This window comes from Cicer arietinum, chromosome 5 (genome assembly GCF_000331145.2).
Source record: "Cicer arietinum cultivar CDC Frontier isolate Library 1 chromosome 5, Cicar.CDCFrontier_v2.0, whole genome shotgun sequence".
NCBI classification, from domain to species: Eukaryota; Viridiplantae; Streptophyta; class Magnoliopsida; order Fabales; family Fabaceae; genus Cicer; species Cicer arietinum.
Genome location: NC_021164.2, coordinates 32,003,040 through 32,022,970, shown reverse-complemented (window position 1 = coordinate 32,022,970; position 19,931 = coordinate 32,003,040).

Genomic DNA, 19,931 nt, shown 5'->3' with positions numbered 1-19,931 from the left:
CTTTATTTTAAATTCTTTTGAAAAAAAAATATACCCTCGCTAAGAAAAACGGGGTGTTACATTTTCGTCCTCCATTGGCTTCTTCTAGTGCAATTAGGATTTTTAACCAATCTGGTTCCTATAATAAGTTCATTTGTGCAATTGGATTAATATTTCGGTCATTTTCGTCCTCATAAGGCTTATTGTAGTCCAATTAGAGTTTTTAACCAATCTTGTGCATCCAATAAGTTCATTTGTGTAATTGTAATAACATTTAGGTAATTTTCGCCCTCCCAAGACTTATTCTTCTCCAATTAGGGGTTTTAACCAATCTTGTGCATCCAATAAGTTCATTTGTGTAATTGTAATAACATTTAGGTAATTTTCGCCCTCCCAAGACTTATTCTTCTCCAATTAGGGGTTTTAACCAATCTTGTGCATCCAATAAGTTCATTTGTGTCATTAGATTCATATTTCGGTCATTTTCGTCCTCCATATGCTAATTCTAGTGCAATTAAGGTTTTTATCCAATCTTATGCATCCAATAAGTTCATTTGTTTAATTAGATTATAATTTAGGTCATTTTCGTCCTCCCAAGGCATATACTAGTCCAATAAGGATTTTTAACAAATCTTGTGCATCCAATAGGTGTATTTGTGTCTTTGTATTAACATTTAGGTCATTTTAGTAATCCCAAGCCTTATACTTGTCCAATATGGATTTTTAACAAATCTTGTGCATCCAATAGGTGTGTTTGTGTCTTTGGATTAACATTTAGGTCATTTTCGTAATCCCAAGCCTTATTCTAGTCCATTTAGGGTTTTTAACCAATCTTGTGCATACAATAAGTTCATTTGGTGTGTTTGTGTCATTCGATTAACATTTTGGTCATTTTTGTCATCCCTAAGCTTATTCTAGTCTAATTAGGGTTTTTAACCAATCTTGTGCATACAATAAATTCATTTGGTATGTTTGTGTCATTCGATTAACATTTTGGTCATTTTTGTCATCCCTAAGCTTATTCTAGTCCAATTAGGGTTTTTAACCAATCTTGTGCATCCAATAGGGGTGTTTGTGTCATTTTAATAACATTTAGGTCATTTTCATCATCCCAAGGCTTATTCTAGTTCATTTAGGATTTTTAACCAATGTTGTGCATCCAATAAGTTCATTTGTGTCATTAGATTGACATTTAGTTAATTTACGTCCTCCATAAGCTTATTCTAGTGCAATAAGGGTTTTTAACCAGTCTTGTGCATCCAATAAGTCCATTTGTGTCATCAGATTAACATTTAGGTCATTTTCGTCCTCCCTAGGGTTATTCTAGTGCAATTAGGGTTTTTAACCATCCTTGTGCAACCAATAAGTTCATTTGTGTAAATGGATTAACATATAGGTTATTTTCGTCCTCCTAAGGCTTATTCTTGTCCAATTAGGATTTTTAACCAATCTTGTGCATCCAATAGGTGTGTTTGTGTAATTGGATTAGCATTTAGGTAATTTTCGTCATCCCAAGCCTTATTCTAGTCCATTTATGGTTTTTAACCAATGTTGTGCATCCAATGAGTTCATTTGTGTCATTAGATTGACATTTAGTTAATTTACGTCCTCCATAGGCTTATTCTAGTTCAATAAGGGTTTTTAACCAATCTTGTGCATCCATTAAGTCCATTTGTGTCATCAAATTAACATTTAGGTCATTTTCGTCCTCCCTAGGGTTATTCTAGTGCAATTAGGGTTTTTAACCATTCTTGTGCAACCAATAAGTTCATTTGTGTAAATGGATTAACATATAGGTTAGTTTCGTCCTCCTAAGGCTTATTCTTGTCCAATTAGGATTTTTAACCAATCTTGTGCATCCAATAGGTGTGTTTGTGTTATTGGATTAACATTTAGGTAATTTTCGTCATCCCAAGCCTTATTCTAGTCCATTTATGGTTTTTAACCAATCTTGTGCGTCCAATAACTTCATCTGTGTCATTACATTGACATTTAAGTCAATTTCGTCCTCCCTCGGCTTATTCTCGTGCAATTAGGATTTTTAACCAATCTTGTGCATCCAATAACTTCATTTGTGTAATTGGATTAAAATTTAGGTCATTTTCATCGTCCCAATGTTTATTCTAGTCCAATTAGGGTTTTTAACCAATCTTGTGCCTCAAATAGGGGTGTTTATGTCATTTTATAAACATTTAGGTCATTTTCATCATCCCAATGCTTATTCTAGTCAATTTATGTATTTTAACCAATCCTATGCATCCAATAAGTTCATTTGTGTCACTAGATTGACATTTAAGTCAATTTTGTCATCCCTAGGCTTATTCTAGTGCAATTGGTATTTTTAACCAATCTTGTGCATCCAATAACTTCATTTGTGTAATATGATTAACATTTAGGTTATTTTTGTCGTCCCAAGGTTTATTCTAGTCCAATTATTTTTTTAAACCAATCTTGTGCCTCCAATAGGGGTGTTTGTGTCATTTTATTAACATTTAGGTCATTTTCATCATCCCAAGGCTTATTTTAGTATATTTAGGATTTTTAACCAATCTCGTGCATCCAATAAGTTCATTTGTGTCATTAGATTGACATTTAGTTCATTTTTGTCCTCCCTATGGTTATTCTAATGCAATTAGGGTTTTTAACAAATCTTGTGCATCCAATAAGTTCATTTGTGAAATTAGATTCACATTTAGGTCATTTTCCTCTTCCATAGGCTTATTCTAGTTCAATTAGGGTATTTAACCAATGTTGTGCATCCAATAAGTGAATTTGTGTAATTGAGTTAACAATTAGGTCATTTTCATCCTCCCAAGGCTTATTCAAGTCCAATTAGGATTTTTAACCAATCTTGGTCATCCAATAGGTGTGTTTGTGTCATTGAATTAACGTTTAGGTCATTTTCGTCATCGCAAGGCCTATCCTAGTCCATTTAGAGTGTTTAACCAATCTTGTGGATCCAATAAGTTCAATTGTGTCATTAGATTGACATTTAGGTCATTTGTGTCATTGGATTAACATTTAGGAACTTTTCGTCCTCCATAGGATTATACTAGTCCATTTAGGGTTTTTAACCGATCTTGTGCATCCAATAATTTCATTTGTGTCATTGGATTAACACTTAGGTCATTTTCGTCCTCCCTAGGCTTATTCTAGTACATTTAGGTTTTTTGTCAAATCAACTGCATCGAATAAGGTCATTTGTGTAATTTGATTAACATTTAGGTCATTTTCGACCGCCAAAGGCTTATTCTAGTCCAATTATGGTTTGTAACCTATCTTGTGCATCCAATAAGTTCATTTGTGTCATTAGATTGACATTTAGGTCATTTTTATCCTCCCAAGGCTTATTCTAGTCCAATTATGGTTTGTAACCTATCTTCTGCATCCAATAAGTTCATTTGTGTAATTGGATTAACATTTAGGTCCTTTTCGTTCTCCCAATTCTTATTCTAGCCCAATTAGGGTTTATTAACAAATCTTGTTCATCCAATAGGTGTGTTGGTTTCATTGGATTAACATTTACGTCATTTTCGTCACCTCAATGCTTATTCTAGTACATTTTGGACTTTTAACCAATCCTTTCCATCCAATAATGTCATTTGTGTCATTAGATTGACATTTAGGTCAATTTCATCATCCCTAAGCTTATTCTAGTCCATTTAGGGTTTTGAACCAATCTTGTGAATCCAATAAGTTTATTTGTGTCAGTAGATTCACATTTAGGTCATTTTTGTCCTCCCTAGGCTTATTCTAGTTCAATTAAGATTTTTAACCAATTTTCTGCATCCAATAAGTTCATTTGTGTAATTGGATTAACATTTAGGTCACTTTCGTCCTTCCAAGGCTTATTGTAGTCCAATTAGGATTTTTTACCAATCTTGTTCATCCAATAGGAATGTTTGTGTCGTTAGATTAACATTTAGGTCATTTTCGTGATCCCAAGGCTTATTCTAGTCCATTTAGGGTTCTTAACTAATGTTTTGTGTCTAATAAGTTCTTTTGTGTCATTAGATTGACATTTAGGGCATTTTCGTCCTCATAGGCTTATTCTAGTACAATTAGGGTGTTTAACCAATCTTGTGCATCCAATAAGTTCATTTGTGTCATTAGATTGACATTTAGGGCATTTTCGTCCTCATAGGCTTATTCTAGTACAATTAGGGTGTTTAACCAATCTTGTGCATCCAATAAGTTCATTTGTGTCATTAGATTGACATTTAGGGCATTTTCGTCCTCATAGGCTTATTCTAGTACAATTAGGGTGTTTAACCAATCTTGTGCATCCAATAAGTTCATTTGTGTCATTAGATTGACGTTTAGGTCATTTTCGTCTTCCCAAGGCTTATTCTAGTGCAATTAGAGTTTTAAACCAATCTTGTGCATCGAATAGGTGTATTTGTATTATTGGATTAACATTTAGGAACTTTTCGTCTTCCCTAGGATTATACTAGTCCATTTAGGATTTTTAACCAATCTTGTGCATCCAATAATTTCATTTGTGTCATTCGATAGACATTTAGGACATTTTCGTCCTCCATAGGTTTATTCTAGTACAATTAGGGTTTTTAACCAATCTTGTGCATCCAATAAGTTCATTTGTGTAATTGGATTAACATTTAGGTCATTTTTTGCCTCCCAAGGCTTATTCTATTTCAATTAGGGTTTTTAAACAATCTTGTGCATCCAATAGGTGTGTTCGTGTCATTGGATTAACATTTAGGTCATTTTCGTCCTCCCTAGGCTTATTCTGGTGCAATTAGGGTTTTTAACCTATCTTGTGAATCCAAAAAGTTCATTTGTGTAATTGGAATGATATTTAGGTCATTTCCGTCCTCCCAAGGCTTATTCTAGTCCAATTAGTGCTTTTAACCAATCTTGTGCATCCCATATGTGTGTTTGTGCCATTGGATTAACATTTTGGTCATTTTCATCATCCCTAGGCTTAATTTACTCCAGCTTGGGATTTGAACAAAACTTGTGCATCCAATAGTTTTACTTGTGTAATTCGATTAACATTTAGGTCATTTTCGTCCTCCCAAGGTTTATTCTTGTCCAATTAGGTTTTTTAACCAATCTTCTGCATCCAATAGGTTTGTTTGTGTCATTGGATTAACATTTTGGCCATTTTCATCATCCCTAGGCTTCTTCTAGTCCATTTAGGGTTTTGAACCAATCTTGTGCATCCAATAAGTTCATTTGTGTCATTAGATTCACATTTAGGTTATTTTCGTCATCCCTATGCTTATTGCTGTTCCATTAATGTTTTTAACAAATCTTGTGCATCCAATAAGTTCATTTGTTTAATTGGCTTAAAGGTTAGGTCATTTGCGTCCTCCCAAGGCTTATTCTAAACCAATTAGGATTTTTAACCAATCTTGTTCATCCAATAGGTGTGTTTGTGTCATTGGATTAACATTTAGGTCATTTTCGTTATCCCAAGTGTTATTCTAGTCCATTTAGGGTTTTTAACCTATCTTTTGCATCCAATCAGTTCAATTGTGTCATTAGATTCACATTTAGGTCATTTTCATCATCCCTCAGATTATTCTAGTTCAATTAAGGTATTTAACCAATCTTGTGCATCCAGTAAGTTCATTTGTTTAATTGGATTAACATTTACGTCATTATCGTCCTCCCAATGCTTATTCTAGTTCAATTAGCGTTTTTAACCAATCTTGTTCATCCAATAGGAGTGTTTAAGTCATTAGATTAACATTTAGGTCATTTCGTCATCTCAAGGCTTATTCTACTCCATTTAGGGTTTTTAACCAATCTTGTGCATCCAATAAATTCATTTGTGTCATCAGATTGACATTTAGGGATCACTGTCCTCCATAGGGTTATTCTAGTACAATTAGGGTCTTTATCCAATCTTGTGCATGCACTAAGTTCGTTTGTGTAATTGGATTAACATTTAGGTAATTTTTTACCTCCCAAGGCTTATTTTATTCCAAATAGGGTTTTTAACCAATCTTGTGCATCCAAGAGGTGTATTTGTGTCGTTGGATTAACATTTAGGTGATTTTCGTCATCTCAAGCCTTATTCTAGTCCATTTAGGGTTTTTAACTAATCTTTTGCATCCAATCAGTTCAATTGTGTCATTTGATAGACATTTAGGGATTTTTCATCCTCCATAGGGTTATTCTAGTACAATTAGGGTCTTTAACCAATCTTGTGCATGCAATAAGTTCATTTGTGTAATTGGATTAACATTTAGGTCATTTTTTGCCTCCTAAGGCTTATTCTATTTCAATTAGGGTTTTTAACCAATGTTGTGCATCCAATAGGTGTGTTTGTGCCGTTTGATTAACATTTTTGTCATTTTCGTCATCCGTAGGCTTATTCTAGCCCATCTTGGGTTTTTAACCAATCTTGTGCATCGAATAAGTTCATTTGTGTCATTAGATTGACGTTTAGGTCATTTTCGTCTTACCAAGGCTTATTCTAGTGGAATTTAGGTTTTAAACCAATCTTTTGCATCCAATAGGTGTGTTTATGCCATTGGATTAACATTTAGGAACTTTTCGTCCTCCCAAGGATTATATTAGTCCATTTAGGGTTTTTAACCAATCTTGTGCATCCATTAAGTTCATTTATGTTATTAGATTGACATTTAGGTCATTTTTGTCTTCCCTAGGCTTATTCTAGTCTAATTAGGGTTTTTAACCAATCTTGTGCATCCAATAGGTGTGTTTGTGTCATTAGATTAACATTTAAGTCATTTTCGTCCTCCTTAGGCATATTCTAGTCGAGTTTGGGTTTTTAACCAATCTTGTGCATCTAATAGGTGGGTTTGTGTCATAGGATTAACATTTAGGTCATTTGGGTCTTCCCTAGGCTTATTCAAGTGCATTTAGGGTGTTTAACAAATCTTGTACATCCAATAAGTTAATTTGTGTCATTGGATTAAGCTTTAAGTCATTTTCGTCATCCCTACGATTATTCTTGTCGAATTAGGGTTTGTAACCAATCTGGTGCATCCAATAGGTGAATTGGTGTCATTGGATTACCATGTAGGTCTGTTTCATCCTCCCTAGGCTTATTCTAGTCTATTTAGGGTGTCTAACCAATTATGTTTTTTAACAAATCTTGTGCATCCAATACGTGTGTTTGTGTCATTGGATAAAATTTTAGGTCATTATCGTGCTCCAGAGGCTTATTAGTCCATTTAGGGTTTTTAACCAATCTTGTGCATCCAATAGGTGTCTTTGTGTCATTGAATTAACATTTAGGTCATATTCGTCCTCCTTAGGCTTATTCTAGTCCAGTTAGGGTATTTAACCAATCTTGTGCATCCGATAAGTTCATTTGTGTCATTGGATAAACATTTAAGTCATTTTCGTCCTCTCTACGATTATTCTAGTCGAGTTAAGGTGTTTAACCAATCTTGTGCATCCAATAGGTGATTTGGTGTCATTTGATTACCATTTAGGTCAATTTCATCCTCTCTAGGCTAATTCTAGTTTATTTAGGGTTTCTAAATAATCTTGTGGATCCAATAAGTTCATTTGTGCCATTGGATTAAAATTTAGGTCATTTTTGTCCTTCCTACGCTCATTCTAGTCCAATTAGGATTTTTCTAACCAATCTTGGGCATCCAATACGCGTGTTTGTGTCATTGGATCAATGCTTAGGTCATTATCGTCCTCCCTAGTCTTATTCTAGTCCATTTAGGGTTTTTAACCAATCTAGTGCATCCAATTGGTGTGTTTGTGTCAATGGATTAACATTTAAGTCATATTTGTCATGCTTAGGCTTATTCTAGTCCAGTTAGGGTTTTTAACCAATCTTATGCATCCAATAAGTTCATTTGTGTCATTGGATTAACATTTAAGTAATTTTCTTCTTGCCTAGGCTTATTATATTTCGGTTAGGATTTTTAACAAATCTTGTAGATCCAATAGGAGTTATTGTGTCATTGTATTAACGTTTAGGTAATTTTCATCCTCCTTAGGGTTATTCTTGTCCAATTAGGGTTTTTAACCAATCTTTTTCATCTAATAGGTGGGTTTCTGTCATTAGATTAACCTTTAGGTCATTTGCGTCCTCCTTAGGCTTATTCAAGTTCATTTATGGTTTTTAACCAATCTTATGCATCCAATAAGTTCATTTGTGTCATTGGATGAACATTTAGGTCATTTGCGTCCTCCTTAGGCTTATTCAAGTTCATTTATGGTTTTTAACCAATCTTGTGCATCCAATAGGTGTTTTGGTGTCATTGGATTACCATTTAGGTCAATTTCATCCTCCCTAAGCTTATTCTAGTCCATTTAGGGTTTTTAACCAATCTTGTGCATCCAATAGGTGTTTTGGTGTCATTGGATTACCATTTAGGTCATATTCGTCCTTCTTATGCTTATTCTAGTCCATTTAGGGGTTTTAACCGATCTTGTGCATCCAATAAGTTCATTTGTGTCATTGGATTAACATTTAGGTAATTTTCGTCTTCCCTAGGTTTATTTTATTCCTATTAGGGTTTTTAACAAATCATGCCCATCCAATAGGTGACTATGTCATTGGATTACCATTTAGGTCAATTTCATCCTCCCTAAGCTTATTCTAGTCTATTTAGGGTTTTTAACTAATCTTGTGCATCAAATATGTTCATTCGTATCATTGGATTTACATTTAGATCATTTTCATCCTCCCCAGGCTTATTCAAGTCCATTTACGGTTTTTAACGAATTTTGTACATCCAATAAGTCTATTTGCATCATTGGATTAACATTTAAGTCATTTTCGTCCTCCCTCGGATTAATCTAATCCAATTACGGTTTTTAAAAATGTTGTGCATGTAATAGGTGTCTATGTGTCATTGGATTACCATTTACATCTATATCATCCTCCCTAGGCTTATTCTAGTCTATTCTGGATTTTAACCAAACTTGTGCATCAAATATGTTCATTTGTGTCATTGGATTAACATTTAGGTCATTTTTATCCTCCCTATGCTTATTGTAGTTTAATTATGGTTTTTAACCAATTTTTTGCATCCAATAGATGTCTTTGTGTCATTGGATTATTGTTTGTGCCAATGGATTAATATATAGGTCATTTTCATCCTCCCTACCCTTTTTCTTGTCTAATTAGGGTTTTTAACAAATCTCACGCATCCAATAAGTTCAGTTGTGTCATTGGATTAACATTTAGGTCATTTTCGTACTCCCTAGGCTAATTCTAGTCCATTTAGGGTTTTTGTCAAATCATGTGCATCCAATAAGTTCATTTGTGTAATTGAATAAACATTTAGGTCATTTTCGACATCCCAAGGCTTATTCTAATGCATTTAGTGTTGTTAACCAATCTTGTGCATCCAATAAGTTCATTTGTGTCATTGGATTAAAATTTATGTCATTTTTGTCCTCCGTTGGCTTATTCTATTCCCATTTGGGTTTTAAACAAATCTTGTGCATCCAATAGGTGTTATTGTGTCATTGGATTAACATATAGGTAAGTTTCATCCTCCTTAGGGTTATTCTAGTCCAATACGGGTTTTTAACCAATCTTGTGCATCCAGTAGGAGTGTTTGTGTCGGTAGATTAGCATTTAGGTAATTTTCGTCCTCCCTTGGCTTGTTCTACTCCATTTAGGGTTCATAACTAATCTAGGGGTATTCTATAAGTTCACATGTTTCATTGGATTACCATTTAGGTAATTTTCATCCTCATTAGGGTTATTCTAGTCCAATTAGGGTTTTTAATGGATCTTGTGCATCCAATAGTTGTGTTTGTGTCATTTGATTAACATTTAGGTCATGTTGTCCTACCTAGGCTTATTATACTCCATTTATGGTTTTTAATCAATCTTGTGCATCCAATAAGTTCATTTGTGTCATTGAATTAACATTTAAGTAATTTTCAACCTCTTTAAGGGTATTCTAGTCCAATTAGGGTTTTTAACCAATCTTGTGAATCCCATAATTTCATTTGTGTCATTGGATTAACATTTAGGTCATTTTCATCCTCCCTATTCTTTTTCTGATCCAATTAGGGTTTTTAACCAATCTTGCTCATTCAATAGATGTCTTTGTGTCTTTGGATTGCCATTTAGGTCAATTTCATCCTCCCTAAATTTATTCTAGTCTATATAGGGTTTTTAACCAATCTTTTGCATCCAATAGGTCATTTTTGTCCTGCCTACGCATATTCTAGTTTAATTAGGGTTTTTAACCAATCTTGTGCATTCAATACGTGTATTTGTGCCATTGGAAAAACTTGTAGGTCATTATCGTCTTCCCTTGGCTTATTCTAATCCATTAAGGGTTTTTAACCAATCTTATACATCCAATAAGTTCATTTGTGTCAATGGATTGACATTTAGGTCATTTTCTTCCTCCTTAGCCTTTTCCTAGTCGAATTAAGGTTTTTAACAAATCTTGCACACGCAATTGATGTCTTTGTGTCATTGGATTACCATTTAGGTCAATTTCATGCTCCCTAACCTTATTCTATTCTATTTACTATTTTTAACCAATCTTGTGCATCCAATAAGTTCGATTTGTGTGATTGGTTTAACATTTAGGTCACTTTGTCCTCCTTACACTTATTCTAGTCCAATTAGGGTTTTTAACCAATCTTGTGTAGCCAATATGTGTGTTTGTGTCATTGGATTAACATTTAGGTCATTGTCGTCCTCCTTAGGAATATTCTTGTCGAGTTACGGGTTTTAACCAATCTTGTGCGTCTAATAAGTTCATTTGTGTCATTGGATTAACATTTAGGTCTTTTTCATACTCCCTAGGCTTATTCTATTCCCATTAGGGTTTTTAACAAATTGTGTCCATCCAATAGGTGTTATTGTTTCATTGGATTAACATTCATGTAATTTTCATCTTCCTTAGGGTTATTCTAGTCAAATTAGGGGTTTTAACCAATCTTGTGCATACAATAGGTGTGTTTGTGCCATTGGATTTGCATTTACATCATTTTTGGTCCTCCTTAGGCTTATTCGACTCCATTTAGGGTTTTTAACCAACTTTGTGCATCCAATAAGTTCATTTGTTTCATTGGATTACCATTTAGGAAATTTTCTTCATCATTAGGGTTATTCTCGTCCAATTAGGGTTTTTATCCAATCTTGTGCATCCAATAGGTGTGTTTGTGTCATTAGATTAACATTTAGGTCATTTTCGTCCTCCCTAGGCTTATTCTACTCAATCTAGGATTTTTAACCAATCTGATGCATCCAAATAAGTTCATTTGTGTCATTGGATTAACATTTAAGTCATTTTCATCCTCCCTAGGCCTATTCTAGTCCAATTAAGATTTTTAACCAATCTTGTACATCCAATAGTTGTGTTGGTCTCATTGGATTACCCTTTAGGCCATTTTCGTCATCCCGAGGTGTATTCTAGCCCATTCAGGGATTTTAACCAATCTTGTGCATCCAATAAGTTGATTTAGGTCATTTTCGTCTTCCCGAGGCTTATTCTATTTCAATTAGGGTTTTTAACCAATCATGTGCCTCCAATAGGTGTGTTTGTGTCATTGGATTTACATTTAGGCAATTTTCGTCCTGCCTAAGCTTATTCTAGTCCATTTATGGTTTTTAACCAATCCTGGGCAACCCATAGGTGTGTTTTTGTCATTGGATTAACATTTTGGCCATTTTCGTTCTCCTCAGGCTTTTTCTAGTCAAGTTAGGGTTTTTACCCAATCTTGTACATCCATTAAGTTCATTTGTGTCATTGGATTAACATTTATGTCATTTTCGTCTTCCCTGGGATTATTCTATTCTCGTTAGGGTTTTTTAACAAATCTTGTCCATCCAATAGGTGTTATCAGGTAATTGGATTAACATTTATGTAATTTTCAACCTCTTTAGGGTTATTCTAGTCCAATTAAATGTTTTAACCAATCTTGTGAATCCAATAACTTCATTTGTGTCATTGGATTAACATTTGTGCAATTTTCGTCCGCCCTAGGCTTATACAAGTCCACTTAGGGTTTTTAATCAATCTTGTGCATCCAATAAGTTCATTTGTGTCATTGGATTAACATTTAGGTCCTTCTAGTCCAACTTAGGCTTATTCTAGTCAATTTAGGGTTTTTGTCAAATCATGTGCATCCAATAAGTTCATTTGTGTAATTAGATTAACATTTAGGTCATTTTCGTAAACCCAAGGCTTATTCTAGTCATATTACGGTTTTTCACCAATCTTGTGCATCTAATAGGTGTGTTTGTTTCATTGGATTAACATTTACGTCACTTTCTGCATCCCAATGCTTATTCTAGTCCATTTAGGGTTTTTAACGAATCTAGTGCATCCAATAAGTTCAATTGTGTCATTGGACTAACATTTAGGTCATTTTTGTCCTCCCTAGTCTTATTCTAACCCAATTAGGACTTTTTACAAATCTTGTGCATTCAATAGGTGTGTTTGTGTTATTGTATTTACATTTAGGTCATTTTCATCCTCCATTGGCTTATTCTTGTCCAATTAGGGTTTTGAACCAACCTTGTGCATCCAATAGATGTGTTTGTCTCATTCAGGGATTTTAACCAGATTTTTGCATCCAACAAGTTCATTTGGGTCATTGGATTAACATTTAGGTCATTTTCGTCTTCCCCAGGCTTTTTCTATTCCAATTAGGGTTTTTTTGACCAATCTTGTGCATCAAATAAGTTCATTTGTGTCATTGGACTAACATTTAGTTCATTTTCGTCCTCCCTAGGCATATTCTAGCCCAATTAGGGTTTTTAACCAAACTTTTGCATCCAATAGGTGTGTTTGTGTTATTGGATTAACATTTATGTCATTTTCATCCTCCCTAGGCATATTCGAGTCCATTTATGGTTTTAACCAATCTTGTTCCTCCAATAAGTTCATTTGTTTCAGTGGATTACCATTTAGGTTTTTTTCATTCCCCTTAGTTTTATTTTAGTCCAATTATGGGTTTTAACAAATGTTGTGCATACGATACGTGTGTTTGTGTCATTGGATTAACATTTTGGTCATTTGTGTCCTCCCTAGGCTTATTCTAGTCCATTTAGGGGTTTTAACCAATCTTGTGCACCCAATAAGTTCATTTGTGTCATTGGATTGACATTAAGGTTATTTTCGTCCTCCCTACCCTTTTTCTAGTCCAATTCACGTTTTTGACCAATCTTGTGCATCCAATATATGTCTTTGTGTAATTGGATTAACATTTAGGTCAATTTCATCCTCCCTAAGATTATTCTAGGCTATTCAGGATTTTTAACCAATCATGTGCATCCAATAATTTGTGTCATTGGATTAATATTTAGGTCATTTTTCTCTTCCCTACGCTTATTCTTGTACGATTAGGGTTTTTAACCAATCTTGTGCATCCAATACGTGTGTTTGTGTCATTGGATTGATATTTAGGTTATTTTCGTCCTCGCTAGACTTATTCTAGTCCATTTAGGGATTTTAACCAACCTTGTGCATCCAATACGTGTGGTTGTGTCATTAGATTAACATTTAAGTCATTTTCGTTCTCCGTAGGATTATTCTAGTCCAATTAGGGTTTTTAACCAATCTTGTGCATCCAATAGGTGTCTTTGTGTCATTGTATTATCATTTAGATCATTTCCATCCCTCCAAGGCGTATTCTAGTCAGGTTTTTTTGACCAATCTTGTGCAGACAATAAGTTAATTTGTGTCATTGGATTAACATTTATGTTATTTTTGTCCTCCCTACACTTATTTTAGTCCAATTAGGGTTTTTTCAATGATGTTCATTAAATACGGGTGTTTCTGTCATTGGATAAATGTTTATGTCATTATCGTCTTCCCTAGACTTATTCTATTCCCATTAGGGGTTTTTACAAATCTTGTGCATCAAATAGTTGTTCTTGTGTCATTGGATTAACATTTAGGCAATTTTCGTTCTCCCTTGGATTATACTAGTCCAATTAGGGTTTTTAACCAATGTTATGCATCCAATAAGTTCATTTGTGTCATTGCATTAAAATTTATGTCATTTTCGTCCTCCTTAGGCTTCTTCTAGTCCATTTAGGGCTTTGGTCCAATCATGTGCATCCAATAAGTTCATTTGCGTAATTGGATTAACATTTTGGTGTCTTGTGCATCTATTAGGGTTTTGAACCAATCTTGTGCATCCAATAGGTGTCTTTGTGTCATTGGATTAACATTTACGTCAATCTTTCCCTCCCTAGGCTTATTCTAGTCCAATTAGGGTTTTTAACCAACCTTGTGCATCCAATAAGTTCATTTGCGTCATTAAATTGACATTTAAGTCATACTCGTCTTCGCTAGGCTTATTCTAGTCCAATTAGAGTTTTAACCTATCTTGTGAAACCAATAGGTGTGTTTGTGTCATTGGATTAACATTTAGCTCATTTTCGTCCTTCCTGTGCTTATTCTAGTCCTTTTAAGGGTTTTTTTTTCATATCTTGTGCATCCAATAAGTTCACTTTCGCCGTCCCTAGGCTTATTTTATTCCATTTAGGGTTTTTGTCCTATAATTGTTATCCAATAAGTTCATTTGTGTAATTGAATTAACATTTAGGTCACTTTCGTCCTCCCAAGGCTTATTGTAGTCCATTTAGGGATTTTAACCAACCTTGTGTATCCAATACGTGTTGTTGTGTCATTGGATAAACATTTATGTCATTTTCGTCATCCCTAGGCTTATTCTAGTCCATTTAGGGTTTTTAACCAACATTAAGCTTCCAGTAAGTTCATTTGTGTCATTTGATTGACATTTAGGTCGTTATCGTCCTCCCTAGGCTAATTCTTGTCCATTTAGGGTTTTTAACCAATCTTGTGCATCCAATATGGTCATTTGTGTAATTTGATTAACATTTAGGTCATGTTCGTCCTGGCTAGGCTTATTCTAGCTCAATTAGGGGTTTTAACCAATCTTAAGCATCCAATAGGTTTGGTTGTGTTATTGGATTAACATTTAGGATCAATTTCGTCCTCCATAGGCTTATTCTAGTCCATTTAGGGTTTTTAACCAATATTGTGCATCCAATAAATTCATTTGTTTCATTGGAGTACCATTTAGTTTATTTTCATCCTCCCTAAGGTTATTCTCGTCCATTTATGGTTTTTGATCCAGTCTTGTGCATCCAATAGGTGTGTGTGTGCCATTGGATTAACCTTTAGGTTATTTTGGTCCTCCTTAATCTTATTCTCCTCCATTTAGGGTTTTAAACCAATCTTGTACATCCAATAAGTTTATTTGTGTCATTGGACTAACAGTTAAATCATTTTTGTCCTTCCTATGAGTTTTCTCGTCCAATTAGGGTTTTTAACCAATCTTGTACCTCCAATAGATGCCTTTGTGTCATTTGATTAACATTTAGGTCATTTTCATCCTCCCTAGGTTTATTCTTGTGCAGCCAATAAGTTAATTTGTGTCATTCAATTAACATTTAGGTCATTTTTGTCCTCCCTAAGCTTATTCTAGTCGAATTAGGGTTTTAACCAAACTTTTAAGCCATTGTCGTCCTCCCTAGGCTTATTCTAGTCCATTTAGGATTTTTAATAAATCTTGTGCATCTAAAAAGTTCATTTGTGTCATTGGATTGGCATTTAGGTCATATTCGTCCTCCCTAAGCTTATTCTTCTCCATTTAAGGTTTTTTTTACCAATCTTGTGCATCCAATAAGTTCATTTGTGTCATTGGATTAACATTAAGGTCATTTCCGTCCTCCCTAGGCTTATTCTATTCCATTCAGGGTTTTTCGCCAATCATGTGCATACAATAAGTTCATTTGTGTAATTGGATTACATTTAGGTCATTTTCGTCCTCCCTAGACTAATCCTAGTCCATTGACGATTTTTAACCAATCTTGTGCATCCAATACGTGTGTTATTGCCATTGGATAAACTTTTAGGTCATTTTCATCCACCGTAGTGTTATTCTCAACCATTTAGGGTTTTTACGTGTGTTTGTCTCTTTGGCTTAACATCTATGTCATTTTCGTCCTCCCTAGTTTTAATCTCTTCCATTTAGGGTTTTTCACCAATCTTGAACATCCAATAACTTCATTTGTGTCATTGGATTCACATTTAAGTCATTATCATCCTCCCTAGGATTATTCTAGTCCAATTAGGGTTTTAATCATTCTTATGCATCCCATAGGTTTCTTTGTGTCATTGGATTACCATTTAGGTCATTTTCATCCTACCTAGGCTTATTCTAGACTATTTAGGGTTTTTAACCAATCATGTGCATCCAATAAGTTCATATGTGTCATTGGATTAACATTTTAACCAATCTTGTGCATCTTATACGTGTGCTTGTATCATTGGATTAACTTTTAGGTCATCATCGTCCTCCCTTGGCTTATTCTAGTCCATTTAGGGTTTTTGAACAATCTTTGGATTGACGTTTAGGTTATTTTGGTCCTTCATATGCTTATTCTAGTCCAATTAGGGTTTAGGGTTTAGGGTTTAGGGTTTTGTGTCATTGGATTAACATTTAGGTCATTTTCGTCCTCCTTAGGCTTATTCTAGTCCAATGAGGGTTTTTAACCAATTTTGTGCATCCAACAAGTTCATTTGTGTCATTGGATTAACATTTACGTCATTTTCATCCTCCCTAGGGTTATTCTAGTCTAATTAGGTTTTTTAACCCAACTTTGGCATCCAATACGTGATTTTTTGTCATTGAATTAGGTGTGTTTGTGTCATTGTATTAAAATTCAGGTCATTTTGCGTCCTCCCTAAGCTTATTTTAGTCGATTTAGGGTTTTTAACCAATCTTGTGCATCCAATATGTTCATTTGTGTTATTGGATTAACATCTAGGTAATTTTTATCTTCCATAGGCTTATTCTAGTCCAATTAGGATTTTTAACCAATGTTGTGCACTCAATACGTGTGTTTGTATCATTGGAATAACATTTAGATTACTTTCGTCCTCCCTAAGCTTATTGTGGTCCAATTTGTGTTTTTAACAAATCTTTTGCATCCAATATGTTCATTCGTGTCTTTGGATAAATATTTTGGTCGTTTCCGACCTCCCAATGCTTATTCTAGTCCGATTAGTTTTTTAAAAGAATCTTGTGCATCTAATAGGTCTGTTTGTGTTATTGGATTAGCAGTTAGGTCATTTTCATCCTCCGTAGGCATATTTTAGTTCGATTAGCGTTTTTAACCTTACTTGTACAACCAATAGGTGTGTTTGTGTCATTGGATTAACATTTAGCTCACTTTCGTCATCTTAAAGCGTATTCTAGTCCATTTAAGGTTTTAAACATATCTTGTGCGTCCAATAAGTTCATTTGTGTCATTGGACTAACATCTAGGTCATTTTCCATCCTCGCTAAGCTTCTTCTAGTCCAATTATGATTTTTAACCAATCATGTGCATCTATTACGTGTGTTTGTGTCAATGGATTAACATTATGTCATTTTCGTCCTCCCTAAGCTTATTCTAATCCAATTATGGTTTTTAACCAATCTTGTGCAACCAATAGGTGTGTTGCTGTCATTGGATTAACATTTAGGTCGTTTTCGACCTCCATATGCTTATTCTAGTCCAATTAGGGGTTTAACCAATCTTGTGCATCCAATACACGTGTTTGTCTCATTGGATTAACATTTAGGAAATTTTCGTCCTCCCTAGGCTTATTCTAGTCCATTTATGGGCTTTAACCAATCATGTGCTTTCGACAACTTCATTTTGGTCACTGTATTAAGATTTAGGTCATTTTCATGCTCCCTAGGGTTATTCTAGTCCAATTAGGATTCTTAACCAATCTTTTCCATCCAATAAGTTCATTTCTGTCTATGGATTAATATTTAGGTCATTTTCGACCTCCTTATTCTTATTCTAGTCCAATTAGGGTTTTAACCAATCTTGTGCATCCGATACGTGAGTTTGTGTCATTTGATTAACATTTAGGTAATTTGCGTCCTCCCTAGGCTTATTCTAGACTATTTAGGGTTTTTAGCCAATCTTCTTCAACCAATAGGCGTTATTCTAGTCCAATTAGGATTTTTAACCAATCTTGGGCATCCAATACGTCATTTGGTGTCATTGAATAAACATTTATGGCACTTTCGTCCTCCCTAGGTTTATTCTAGTACGGATGTGGCTTTGAACCAATCTTGTGCAACCAATAGGTGTGTTTGTGTCATTGGATGAACATTTAGGTCATTTTTGTCCTCCCTAAGCCTATTCCATTCCATTTAAGGTTTTATCCAATCTTGCTAATCCAATAAGTTCATTTGTGTCATTGGATTAAAATTTAGGTCATTTTTGTCCTCCCTAAACTTAGTCTAGTCCAATTAGAGTTTTTAACCAATCTTGTGCATCCAATGCGTGTTTTTGTGTCATTGGATTAACGTTTAGGTCATTTTCGTCCTCCCTAAGCTTATTCAAGTCCAATTAGGGTTTTTATCCATTCTTGTGCATCCAATAAATTCATTTGAGTATTTGTATTAACATTTATGTTGTTTTCGACCTCCATATGTGTGTTATTGTCCAATTAGGATTTTTAATCAATCATGTTCATCCAATGCGTGTGTTTGTGTCATTGGATTAATATTTACGTCATTTGCGTCCTCCCTGCGCTTATTCTAGTCCAATTATGTTTTTTAACCAATCTTGTGCGTCCAATAAGTTCATTTGTGTCACTTGATTAATATTTAGGTCGCTTTCGACCTCCTATGTTTATTCTAGTCCAATTAGGGTTATTAACCAATCTTGTGTATCCAATACCCGTGTGTTTGTGTAATTGGAATATAATTTAGGTCATTTTCGTCCTCCCTAAGCTTATTCTAGTCCACTTAGTGTTTTTAACCAATCTTGTGCATCCAATAAGGTCATTTGTGTGTTTGGATTAACATTTAGGTCGCTTTCGACCTCTTATGCTTATTCTAGTCCAATTAGGGGTTTTAATCAATCTTGTGCATCCAATTCGTTTGTATATAAATTGAATCAATCACAATTTTCTCATAACAATCATAACATTTTTTTATAACAAAGAAAACTGAAAAACACCTTGACAGAAAAATTGTTACAACACACAAATAATCATTGGCTAATACTTTTGTGTGAGATCTTACATTGTGATTGAGTCAATTTTCTTAGTCTTCTTTAACACTTTGTGAAAGAACAATTTCTGGAATTGAAGTTTTTTGAAATCCAGTAGTGTTACACTGGTGGTTATCTTTTAGGATACTTGTGTTCATCTAAAAGAAACCTAAGCTTGATCTCGCTAGAGTTTGACGAGTAACTCTTAGGGATAGGTTGGTATTGTGATAGAAGTGGTTGTGAGTTGGATGGATAGGCTATGTCGCTGAAAAGTATGTAAAAAAAAAATTCCTCAAATCATTCTAGTGAAAGGCTGAAATCTATTATAGATTTCAGGACTGGATGTAGGTTATCAAAATGATAGCCGAACCAGTATAAAAATCTCCTGGTGCACTATTTCCTCTCTCTCTTTACTTTTTATATTGATCTTGCATGTGATTGTGAAATTCCGTTTTGAATAAACTGTTTGAATCTTTTGTTGTTAAAATAGGAATTAATATTAAATAAGTTGGTTTTGATATTAATTCATCACTTAGGAAAGAATTAGATAATCTTGTTGATAATATTGTATAAAATTTCCTAAGGATAGAAGTTATAGAACCAACAATTGCCATCAAGAGCCTGATCTTTAGACTAGTTCTCAAAAAGAAAATGGCTTCTATTGAATTTCTGGTTGAATGGGCCTCTTTAATAGACCCCCTGCCTTTAATGGGTCAGCCTACATGTACTGGAAAGAGAGGATGCTCATCTTTCTAGAGGCATGTGGGCTTGACATCTTAGAGGCAGTAGAAAATGGTCCCTATGTGCCTAAACTTGCAGGCACTGAGGGATCATCAATCATCAAAAAACCAAGAGCTAATGGGTCTGATGATGACAAAAAGAAAGTTGGCTATAATGCAAAAGCCAAGAATATAATAACCTCTGCTTTGACTGCTGATGAATTTTTCAGGGTGTCAAACTGCAAAACTGC